General features: G+C 39.8%; 1 protein-coding gene and 1 long non-coding RNA gene across 3 annotated transcripts in view; one reads left to right on the forward strand and one right to left on the reverse strand.

Moving 5' to 3' along the window:
* LOC307017377 (junction plakoglobin-like) overlaps window positions 1-12,988 on the forward strand; it is a 708,820-nt gene that overhangs the window by 171,502 nt on the left and 524,330 nt on the right. The window lies entirely within an intron of this gene.
* Window positions 4,605-9,798, reverse strand: LOC307017391. Its single transcript, XR_013802165.1, has 3 exons — window positions 7,385-9,798; window positions 7,037-7,283; window positions 4,605-6,035 (listed from the first exon to the last, which is right to left on the reverse strand). It is a non-coding gene; the product is annotated as an uncharacterized lncRNA (long non-coding RNA).

A 12,988-nucleotide genomic window follows, 5' to 3' on the forward strand; every position in this document is an offset into this window, starting at 1 on the left:
GAAAAAACATTCGGGGCAGGCCAAAATATTATTTTACCAACAATGTGGAATTTATTGGCTACATATTACACAGATTATGCACAGCGGGAGCAGCAATAACCGTCAAAATAATAATTCAGACAGGGGAGCTCCGCACCCCCTGCCTGCCGCTAGGGGGTGCTGCAGCGCCCTCAGCACCCCCCTTCCCGCGCCCATGCTCCTAAGGATGCCACAATAATGCTCTCTGACTCCGACACATCTTCGGACTTCGAGCCCACAGACCATAGGCCAATCAAGGTGTGCTATTTGTGTCTTTTTCCACTTTTGTATTCAGTCAAAAACGTATTGTTGTGGAAGTTTTTAGACATAATTGTACTAAACAGGTGCACACGTTTGTTTGGAATGTGAAACTTCAATTAAAGTACATACAAGTAATATATAGCATATGTGTAGGTGCACTATTTAACTCTAAACAAATATGAAGGTGGCCCATTTCAAAATGTAAGGTTTTTAAATGTGAACGTATTTAGTGTAAGCCGATTAACTGCACGTTCACCTCTTACCCCCTTTTTCCCCCAGATATATCTATTTACTAAATGTAATGTGCAATCCATTTGTAACATTAAAAAATCCTAAAAAGATAAATATATCTATTGATTTTCTCAGTCGGAGTAATAGTTGAGTTAGAAGAGCTGCTCAGATGTATAAATATTGGCTCTTACATTTATATTCACTTCTTTGCAAATCCAAAACCATAACTAAAAAAAAATGTATTTAATTGAACAGCTCTCCAGTCTATACAAGTCTGCTAATCTGCTCATTTCATTTTTAGACCAGGAGAAAGCAGAGACTGTCTGTGAGGAACCAACCTAGGAGATATCATCCCTCGAGGATCGGAACAGATCATCCAGTGCATCACATTGAGAGATCCTCAGATTCAGATCCAGAACCCAACAACTCAGTGCAGGAAACAAATGAAGAAGTAAGCGTCTGTATAAATTGTGTCATTTTTACAACTACAATCAGTGCTTGAATTGGGCCGGTACTCACCGGTACGCAGTACCGGCACTTCTGATTTTTACCCATGTGGTACCGGCACTTCTTACTGAGTACCGGCAAGGTGCCGGTACTCAGTAAAATGCCGGTACTCAGCCGCCGGCAATATACGTATATATTGTAAACGCAACGCAGCGCAAATGTGGGTCTGACTCTGCCTCACAGAGGGTGACTGGCTGTCTACATGACGTGGCCTGCCGACATTGCCACTTTCATACAGATCATACTAATGCCCTCGATTGGTCTCTGTGTGTCATTCAAGCTCGGGAGGGTTTGTGTTGGTGTATGTGTGGCGCGAGCGAGCGAGAAAGCGCGCGCACCGGTTACGTGTATTGTTGTTAGCATCTGGTGCTAGCTAGCTGCGCTAACGGATATAAGGAGCTTTTTCAACAACAAGGTGGAGGGAAAGTCCTTTGCTGTCAGACTGAGAGGCTGATAACTACAGCTCTGGTGAGGTAAATTACTCTCTGAGTCTTTAGATAGTTAACTTAGTTTAAGTTATCTCAGTGGGTCTCAAACGGTTCGGTCACCATTTATGTAAACACATATTTCCATTTGAGGGGGTAGTGATTAGTAAAATATGCATGAATAATACAAACAAAATGTTAACTAGGTGAAAAAAGGTAAGATAAACTTGTTGAGAGCTAAAACTAGTCTTTGCTGTTGCCTCAAAGAGGAGCAGGGGGAGAGGAGGGAGACAGGAGAGGCTGATTCAGGAGCCCAGACACACTCACAACTATAAATGAACCAAAAACAAATAAATAAACAAGTTTCAATGTTTTTTCATATTGGATATTGTATGTTATTGGTTATGGCCATGTACTTATGATTTTATGATTATTTAAATGTATACAATTTTGTTTCATATGGGTGTAGTCTCTTTATTTCCCCCCTCAAAATGCATCAGATTGATGCATTTAAATCCAACATTTAAAAAAAAATCTTCTGCCCCCGGACCCCCCTATAGGATTTGAGGCCCGGCCCCACTGTTCCCAAATAGATTTACAATTTTTTTTAAATAGTAACCCATCTCCATATGTTTCTTTTTGGTTAGTAGATTTAAACTAGAGGGCTATCACTTTGTGCAGCAACGCTATTGACAAATAAATCCAGCAAAATGGCACAAAAAACTGGTAGTGGCCTCAGGGACGAGGAGTCATTTAACCAGCCAGTAGGAGTCAAGCTTTACTTTCTTTTATATCCATAAAGAAAAAGTACATCTGTTTACAGTTGTTTCATTATGGATGTTGAGAGGTATCCATATATCTCTTGATTTTGCTCTCAAATTGCACCAGATTGATGCATCTAACTTCAATATTTAAAAAAAAAAATTCCCGGGGGAGCATGCCCCCGGACCCCCCTAGACTAGAGGGTGTCAGGTCCACTCCCCACTTATAAAAATAGCACTTTACCACTGCACCCCCTCTAATCTCAGATGCACCCTGAGTCATTTTGTTTAAGTACAGTGAGCCTTTCTAAAATATACAGTAAAGAGACAAACCCACCAGCATTATAGGATATACTATGACTTTGTGCGAAATACTTGTTGCTGATTTAGAGTACTGGCACCTTTTTTATTCCAATTCAAGCACTGACTACAATTGGTTGATGCAGGAATTTGAAAAGAGCAGTATTGCTTTGAAAATCTCCAACATGTTCAAACATTCAATGTGGCTCTGTTTGAAAACCCTAGAACTATATACTTTTAACTTAAATCAGTTCGAACTGACATTTTTCAAAAAAAAACGTTTGAGATGAAATCAATCACGTGTACAATCACGTGTGTATATGTGTATCAATGAATGTTATTTTATCTGATCATGCATGAATAACCACTGTTATAATGATAACTTTATTATTTTTTTCATTTAATTTTACCTATACAAGAGAATTAAGCAGACCACCAAGACTTGCCCCTCCTGAGATGATTACCACAGAAGTCATGTCTTCTCCATCTTTGGATGATGCTGGCAGTAATCTTTGTCAATCCAGGAGCAGGCATGCATCTCAAGAGGACTGTTTGTTTCCTGCCTCAAACCAAGATGCATACGAGTCAGACTCCGCTCTTGCCCTTGCCATTCATGCATCTATGGAAGACTTTGAAGTACAGGTTGGACCTATTTCTGGATATTATGGTGATGATCTGGACGACACTCTTCCCTGGAATCCACATCACCTCAACTCTTTGCAGGTATATTGTAGGAATACGTTTTTTGTAATAGTGCTGCAAAGTGTTACTTTTGTTTTAATTAAAAATAAATCATCAAATAATGTTTTTTTCTATAAAATGTCCAAAAAAGAAAGTAATTGCTATTACAAGTTCACACAGCCCAAGCTGATCTCTTAGATTACTTGTTTAGTCCAACCACAATTCAACAATTGAAAGATATTGAGAATATGTGAGATAAAACATAACAACATCATATTCAGACCCACAGAATAATTAGTGCTTTTGCATGAAAAATAAATAGCTGAATTGATGCATTGCTTGTCAGGTTGATGATTAATTGTCTGTCAACTAATTTATTCACACCTAATTAAAACGTGTTTTTATCTTTCAGCATTGAATGACGATGCAGCATCACCAAGGGGATCTGAAAAAGAAGTCCACGATGTGAAATTCAGACGGGTAAACATAGTTCAGGATGTTCTAAATGTCTTCATGGATCCGAAAGTAATGGAAGTGCAACTGATTTGGACGGTGAGGGGGTCTCAAGAGGGAGCTTTTTTTGCAACAGTGCGAGGGGGACGATGAGCGAGTGCCCAGACTGCGGACAGATTATTCGGAGAAGGAATGGCAAGCTGTTGGTAGAGTATGGATAAAAGGATATATGGACCACAATATCATACCAATCAGACTGTCACCAGCTTTCATTCTTTCATGTTGTCAAGGAGTCAGTTCTGTGGATGAAGAACTTTTGATGAAGTCCTTTCTGTGATATCTTTCAGTGACCGAGCGAGAATCAGTTGAGAAAGTGCTAGAGGGAAACCTGGAAGAAATAGATGAGGAGGACTTACTGGACCTCCTTTCACGGATGGGCTCAAAGTCTGCCCTCTAAAGACAACATACGGGCTGCAAGTGTAGTCATGGCGCACAAAGCTCTTCTTCAAGAGCCAAAGTTCATCATTGACTGTTTCCACTCCAGTATTCACAATGCTTTGCCGAGGCTATTAACAAAAGAGAGCATAATGGATGAGAACAAGAGGCCAACAAACAGGAAAGTTGCCCAGATGATAAAGCCGTCAAATGAAAGCCTGAATCCACAGGAACAGGCAGCCCTTACTTATGTAATGGTATGTGAGAAGCCTTGACCAAAGAAAACTGGAGATCTTCTTGCGCTTCTGCACAGGGTCCTCTGTGCTATGCAAGGACAGCATTGAAGTGACTTTTAACAGGTTGTGTGGGTTAAGTCGCAGGCCTGTGGCACACACATGTGGAGCGGTTCTGGAGTTGCCATGCACTTACAGCTCCTACCCAGATTTCCGTGCAGAGCTAGACAGCGTCCTGTCAGGTGATTGCTTTACAATGGATATTCTGTAGTGGTTGCAAGGGATCTCATACATTTCGCTTTCATATTGGCACTTTGAATCCTGTGGCATTTGCTGACTTGAAAGATGTTCTACATATTGCATTTAGCAGCTAAATACTGTTTCTGTTCAAGCACTCAGGTTAAGTGTTTATGACTGACATGTCCAACACGTAATGTTGTTGTCAAAGTTGTTTTCCAAACTTAAAATATATTTTACCCTTCATTTTGAAAAACTCCATAGCACCTTATACAAGTTCCATGTATTGCAAGTTGATGAAGGGAGTACAAACACAAGTATATTCAAAATTGTGTTGTTGAATAGATTCATTATTTTTACAGTAAGGTTCTTTTTCTATAAGGATTCTTTCCAGTTTTTGCCAAATTAGTTTACAGAAGGATAAGCACACGGTTCTAAAAGTCCTTTCAGCATATAGCTGATGCCTGTGCCAAAACTCTTACTGTACCAATACAAGAAACTGAAAAAAGAAACATGTTTGGCCTTGTTTTGTTTATTTGAAGCTTTTACTGTAACAATTGTAATCCATCCTTGTTCAATAAAAGGTGGAATTTCTCATTGATGTCATCCCTATTGTTTTTCCTATGTTCATGTGTCACCTACCTAATAACTGATGTAAAGGCAGCATATTATTACATCTATTATTACAGTCCTATACACAACAAAGTGTCTACTTCCATTAGCACCATTAAGAAAAGGCAATACTCTAATGAAATTCCTCTTATGCAGCAGTCACTTCTGCAGGTGCTTGAAAGACGAAATGGTGGGTACATATGTAGTTCCAAAATGTTTGAACCTTGAGTATGAAAACAGTAACACTAGTAATAAGTAATACCACTATTGTGAGACGTCACTCTGAAGAAATTCCTTTACACAATCCTTTTCTTGCGACTATCCTTATTTTTTGTACAATTATGAAACATCTTTGACTATACATTCAGTTCAACTAACCTTCAATACTCAGAGGGGTGTCTGGGGTTATTATTTTTCCTTATTTATAGTTCACCTGTCAGATAACATGAACACCAAGTTCTGCTTCAAAGTTCATTCACAAATGTAAAAATAAAATTTGATCAATTGTGAGATTGGTTTCATTTAGTTCTTTTCAAATGTAGTTTCATCTCAACTCACAGAGAAGATCTGATTGTATTCCTTAAATCCAGGTACAAATCCAACGCTTGATAAGAATCAGCAGGAAGATTTAACTGTGACTCCATCATGAGAAGGTTGCAGATGTTGTAGATGTCTGTGTCACATGGCACTGCTGGTCTGAATGTGCAGTTACTCCGACACAGCTGGGCGTCTGCTCCTTCCACTGGGGAAATGCAGTCCTCAGTTGTGTAGAGTTCTGGGAACATGTACATGACTTTGGGCCGACCGCTGGGTACTCTGTCATTCTTTGATGGTCTGATGACATGTGAATCCCACACACAGGTGGTCTCATCCAACTCGTCCTGGAAAACAGTTGATAAGGTAGTATGAAAACAAGTTCACTGATATCAGTTATAACTGATATCAGTGAACTTGTTTTCATACTACCTTATCAAATTGTATAAATACAATTTGATATTGTCATGAGGTAATTAGATGAGAGGGCTTTAAATAATAAACAAAAAGGGTAAAATAAAGTTAATTCATCTTAATAAACAACCACATTTTCATTGTATGATGAAACTATCAGTAGAAGTATGATTCCTGTTGTCATACTGAGGTATCTCTTCTACCATACTCTCTCTTTCATTTGCATCCCTTAACATTCTTTTAAAATCATCTTGAAATTGATATTTAACGTGCCTGACTTCAAATAATAATAATTAGAATAATAAAAATAATAGTGACAGTTATTATTTAATATATTTAAAATAATAATAACAACAAGGTTGCAGCTAGAGATTAGGCGGACAACTGTTCTCTTTCTTCACAACTTTATGGTGTTGTTCCACAACGAGTACACCTAGAAGAAACACTTATTCTCTTGCCTACGCTGCTCTGCTGATTCATTCAATTTACTACCGTTTCTTCTCTTGTTTACTCACACCCTGTGGCAAATACTAGCAACAACAACAACATTTCCAAATGAATAAAGCTTAGAACACAATGCTTTTTGCTTGATACAGTGGGGCAAAACAGTATTTAGTCAGCCACCAATTGTGGGAGGAAACCCCACCAACTTTCTATCCTCTGGTTGGCCGTTCTTGCCCCTTCGATGTAACTGTCAATAGCAGAGCCATCCTGTATATTGTGTCGGACAAAACTCTGAAAGTCCCTGACTTTAACGTTTTATGTTCCCTTGTCGCCTCTCCCAATCCTCGGACAACCTCCCAATTTCTCGACAGCCTCAATGTAGTAACCTCCAAAAAAAAAAAAATGAGGTTATCATGAGGTTGTTAACATCACAATTTATCACAATCGTTTAGTGGTTTTGCAAATAATTAACCACTCTCTGTTTTTGTACCATTCTGCGTTGCATTTTCTTTGCCCCTTTTTTCCGATAGTTAGCTGTACAGCTTTACCCGCCTCAATGTCCCGACAGCAAACCTCCATGCAGTCGGAACCAGCCTGTTTCGGTTCAACAACTGCAGCGGTGGGGGCGGCGGCGGTGTTGACAGTTTCTGCGGCCGCAGAGCTGCTGCTTTTGGGTTCATCTGGCTTCGCTGTTTGAAGAAGGTTGTTGAGGCAGAATCTCTGCTTCGCGCGTTCCTCTATGAGTTTGTTTAAAAAGAAGGAAAAGTCAAAGCACCAGGATAAGGGTTAAACAATAATCTGCTTTAATGGTGGAACACACAATACATCACCCAATCACCTAATCACGAAGCACTCTGCAGAGTACTCCGGGCTCAGGTTCTACCACCGTGTGAGACACGTCTCAGGAACGGCAAGTCAAAAACAAGAGCGCCGATCTTCAAAATGATCACAACATTTATACACAGGTGGGGAGGAGTTTTATCGCTTGCTCTTCCCTAGCTATTTCTTATTGGCGAGTTCACTTCTGAGCGAGCTAGCCAGTGAGTTGGCAGTGTTCCATTGGTCGGTTTCACTTCTGGGCGGGACCCCAGGTAGTAAGTCTGCAGTTGTTGATTCCATCTGTTGCTTCTGTGCGTGTGTGTGTGTGTGTGTGTGTGTGTGTGTGTGTGTGTGTGTGTGTGTGTGTGTGTGTGTGTGTGTGTGTGTGTGTGTGTGTGTGTGTGTGTGTGTGTGTGTGGTGTGTGTGTGTGTGTGTGTGTGTGTGTGTGTGTGTGTGTGTGTGTGTGTGTGTTTCTGTCCCTCTGCCCTCAGGCAGTCCCCAAATCAATGATTTGGAGTCATGACAGAGGACTCTTTAACAGAACGCACACACATCCTATCATGTATCTTATCACACAACAGTCACCTGTTTTTCTCTATGAAAGCTATATTTGTAAATATCCAAACGCCATCGTCCCATGACATCTTTAGGATTAGGTAAATAACAAAGCTTAACTGTTCCCATGGCCTAAGGCCTTCCCTGACCTTCTTCTCACCTAAAAGTCAGCTATCTGGAATGAATACAGACATTAATGAGAACAAAAGACTATGGCCTCGGTAACTGTTTGACTCAATTCTCAAGGCCTCTTTTGGGGTCTGTAGGAGATAAATCATTAATTCTACAAGACTTTAACTGCCTTATATCTGAAAATGTATCTGGGAATTCCCCTGTTAATTGCAAGGACTATTGATAATTAACAGAGAGACCCTAACACTCTCCTGATATTCTGGGAACTGTAAAGCAGATGTCAAAGGTCATTTGTATTATGCCTAACCACAGATAGCCAAAAAACCACCCTTTTGATTACACATAAAAGTGGAAGAAAAGACTATCGCGCTATATTTAAAAGAGGAAAAATGTACTTTGTCCCTTCAAATTTAACACACACAAATAAGGTGACATTAAAATAAATATATCACAAGGTCCAGGCTCCGGAGATGTGGATGTCAGGGATGTGACCTTCCAGTTGTTAAATTTAAGTTTAGATTGACTGTATTTAGTTTTCTTCTGCGCTGGTTCTTCTGACATGTTTGCAAGTGTATATATTCTTTCTATCTCTAGGTTAACGGCTGACACACACAGAACAACGTAACAAATAAACAAATCTAAGCTGTTTTATTGGTTGTAATTTACATGGATACATTTGAATGGTGTGACAATGTCCTATTTGATTGGGTTAAAATGTACATATTCTTCCTGTTATGTCTGCCTGCTTTATTTTACCTAATGCAAAGTGACCTGCTCCATCGAAATCAGTCGCATTGACCCGAAGACACATTTTGATTCCTAGCTTTCTAATGATATCAGGATTGTTTTTGTACTCCAAATATTAAGCAAAATATGTCACATTATATAATGACTGTTACAGAGTCATCATTTTGAGAAAAAGGCCTTTAAAGTTTTCTCTTCTCTGGAATCCATTGATCTGATTGATTATTAGCGGAGCAAATGATCAAAATACTACGGAGGGAAGATATTTTCGTTTGGATTACTGCACTCACGGGAAACACCGGCTGTTGTTAGGCCTGTTGTGACGTTAAGTTACTCCGTTCTCCGCTTGTAATTATGCCGTAAGCTTCAAACCTGTATTTATCATCTGAATTTGCCGAAACAAGTTTAATATTCTGAAAGCCAAGACTTTGTTTATTTGAAATCAGATGAAAACAAACTGTAAACCCTGCCGTGTTATCTATGATTACTATGCCTTACATTCATAATTTCAGCGGGAGGGAGGGGGAGCGGCGCTGCGGAAGAGCAGAGTGGCCAGTGAGAGGCGAGCTGTGGTCTTCCCTTCACAAGCTTAAAAAATGCGTGTAGCTAATGAGATTGAATATATATATAACAATAACAAATAACAAAATATACACAGCTAGATCAGATCGCGTTTTAAATGCGACTTTAGAGTAGAGGGGGATTATTGAAACGGGATTTGTACAGTGTTCCGCGCCGCGTGTATACGTGTGTATTTTTATGTTTGTGTGTATTGTGTTTGTTTCCCGGTGAAAACACTCACGAGAAACACCGGCTGTTGTTATGCCTGCAGTGACGTTAAATTACTCCATTCTCCGCTTGTAATTATGCCGATACAAGCTTCAAAGTTGTAGGCCTATTTATCATCTGAATTTTCCTAAACAAGTTTAATATTCTGAAAGCCAAGACTTTGCTTATTTGAAATCAGATAAAAACAAACTGTAACGGACCCTGCCGTGTTATCTATGATTACTATACACCTTACATTCATAATTTCAGCGGGAGGGAGGGAGAGCGGAGCTGAGGAACAGCAGAGTGGCGAGTGAGAGCTGTCATCTTCCCTTTACAAGCTTCAAACATGCCTGTAGCTAGTGAAATTGAATATAACAATCAAAAATAACAAAATATACACAGCTAGATCAGATCGCGTTTTAGATGCGACTTTAGAGTAGAGGGGAATTATTGAAACGGGATTTGTACAGTTTTCCGCACCATCTGCTACTGTGAATTTAGGAGATATCTACAGACACAAATAGATAAACTATAGTAAAATAAACACTTACATGTGTATTTTGTACGTTTTCCTTCCAAAAGCCTGAAAGAAAACATGTTATGGAATCAAAATAGCACAAAATCTCAAAATTGACCAGTGCATGGAAAACAATGTTTTTGCCTGCCGTGTCTCACCTTAAAGGTGATCTATCATGCAAAATGCACTTTTGTACGTCTTTTATACATGAATATGTGTCCCCGGTGTTCCAGGGAACTCACCAAGTGTCAGAAAACACAACCCTCTCTATTTTCCTCCATACCCAAATCTCTTAAAAAGGGGCTGCAACGGATCGGATACAGACTGATCCAGATTTGAACACTTCTGTGACGTCACAGAAGTGGCGCTATACGGCTATTGGGCCAACTCCACCAATCAGGAGGAGACAGCCATGGACATTGCCGTTCGAAAGCGCTGGAGAAGCTGTAGTACATATGCCAGGCCTGTAGATGGTGCTGTTCTCACAGAATCAGCCCATGCAAAGACAGTGTTAAATTCAGCGAAATGAGGAATGGCTAAAATGCAAGATCTGTTTCGTATTTTGAAAAATAAAAAGTATAAATATGCCTTATATATGTATGGTCCTACACTATATTATTCAAATATAGCATGATAGGTCCACTTTAAATGCCGTTCAGAAAGAATGTAATGGTGACGACGTGCAAGCAGGAACGTAATGTCCTTATAAGGAAGTCCGAGATTAAAATATACCCGAATTAAACTTTCCACTGTCATTTCAAAACGTATACATACAAGTCTGTATTGAAATGTTGGTCTACTGTGTGCTCCACTTCCTCCTTGGCACACTGGTTAATAGGAAGTGGATTCAAAAATTGTACTTAAGTACAGTATTTCAGTAAATGTACATAGTTACTATCCACCACTGACTACACTATAATATACTATATACTATTTAGGAAGAATACATTTATCACTAATTTGATTTCTTTACTTGTCACAAAGACAACAGTGTGGTTGCAGTCCGACTTGTTCCAGCGCAGAGCTGCTGTACAGTACGATAACACCTTTTGACAGGTCAGTGAAAACAACCTGACATTGGAGAAGTTTGATGAAAACTGGGACAGATCAGTCATCCCTCACCCCCTCTCTTTTCTCTATCTTTCCCTGCAGTGCTAATAGTGCAGGATTATCCATAGTGGAGATGAAAAGGCTTTCATTTCCCTCTGAACTTCCTGTGTGTGTGTGTGTGTGTGTGTGTGTGTGTGTGTGTGTGTGTGTGTGTGTGTGTGTGTGTGTGTGTGTGTGTGTGTGTGTGTGTGTGTGTGTGTGTGTGTGTGTGTGTGTGTGTGTGTGTGTGTGTGTGTGTGTGTGCGTGTGTGTGTGTATAGCAGGCAGACAAAGTGAGTAATTATCTGCTCTCCCTTTCTCTTTCTGTCTTGCTGTGTACTGTATCTCTCTTCATCTTCCTGTTTCCCTCTCATGTCTCTCTCCTGTCACTCTCACGCTGTTTCTGTATTTTTCTCTCATGGTCTTTCTGTCTGACCCTACTCTCTATTTTACAAAGCCTTCAAACTTTCAAAAGTCTGTTAATATGTCAAAATGACACTCGTCCACCATCAGGTTTGGACAGCAGACACATGTGGTTTGTTGCTCACTGTCAAAAACTGAATAGAAGCAGAGTTTACATCAATAACAGCCCATTGAAATAAAACTATACATGATTGTACATTATAAAACTATATACTTACGTACAATCATGAATTCATAAAAACAAGGGGGAAAAAAAGAAGAGAGAAAACAGAAACAAAGCCCAGGGTCTCATCATCTGTATTTTGTTCCATTCTCTTCTGTATTGTGCAGTCTGACGGCTGGAGGCAGGCTTTGTGTGCAGGATGTGTGTCGATTGTTGCAGCTCCATGGAAGTCTGTCTGCTTTGTTCATGCTTACATTTCACTTCATCAATCTAAAAATGTCCCCGACACTTTTTCTAACAAAGTGAGGCCCATGATTCAAAGTAAATATGTCTGTGGCAGTGCACCTTATAAATCCTTATGGTAGACATTCATCAGATATTTTTTCCATCAGGTATTTTAAGAGACTTATGGCACTTTTAATTATTTTTCATTGCGTGCTTAAATAGTGGGACGGTACAGTGTGGCAGATGACCTGACGCAGAACTAGGACACAGCACAGACTCAGTGAGAGCAGCCTGAACCTGGAGACAGCCGAGAGAACAAAGAGGCTCCATGAAGAGGAGCGATGAAGGCCAGTTGTGTGAGGAACACAAAGAGACAGAGACAGTAACATCTTATACAAAAACTGTTATTTAAATAAAATGTTTACGATTCTTATATTGTTGCTGATGTCAATCAGTAATCCTCATTTCATGATTTTAAAATAGTGTTTACATGGTTGATTTATGCATTATTGTTTGCAGTTTGATTACCGTACTTCCACCTTATCCGTGTGCTTTGGCAATACTGTGTTTTAATGTCATGCCAATGGAGTGTTGCAGTAAGAAAATATTTTTTGTAGGATGACCCGGAAGTTAGCAAACCAGGCGCTCCCTCAACTAGAGCCAACGTGATTGTTTTGTGTGGATTTTGGAATATAGCACAAAATTGTCCCTGTGGCAAAGACAGGTTTTAATTAGCAGGGTAATCTCCACATATTAACACCAATTTTATAAGAGTCAAAGCTTTAATACATTTGCCCGATGTAGCGTACGTAATGTTTTTAACCAACTATTAGACGGTCGCATTGCTGTACGTCACCACCGCCAAGCTAAAGGCTATGAACTAGGCTTGGGCGGTATGACGGTATACCAGGGTATTTCGAAATCCCGTCGGTATGATTTTCAATACCGTGACGTCACAGACTGTGCGCCAAATCACAGATGCAGGGACGACATTGGTTGTAAT

This window comes from Notothenia rossii (genome assembly GCF_949606895.1).
Source record: "Notothenia rossii genome assembly, chromosome: 8".
In the NCBI taxonomy this organism is placed as follows: domain Eukaryota; kingdom Metazoa; phylum Chordata; class Actinopteri; order Perciformes; family Nototheniidae; genus Notothenia; species Notothenia rossii.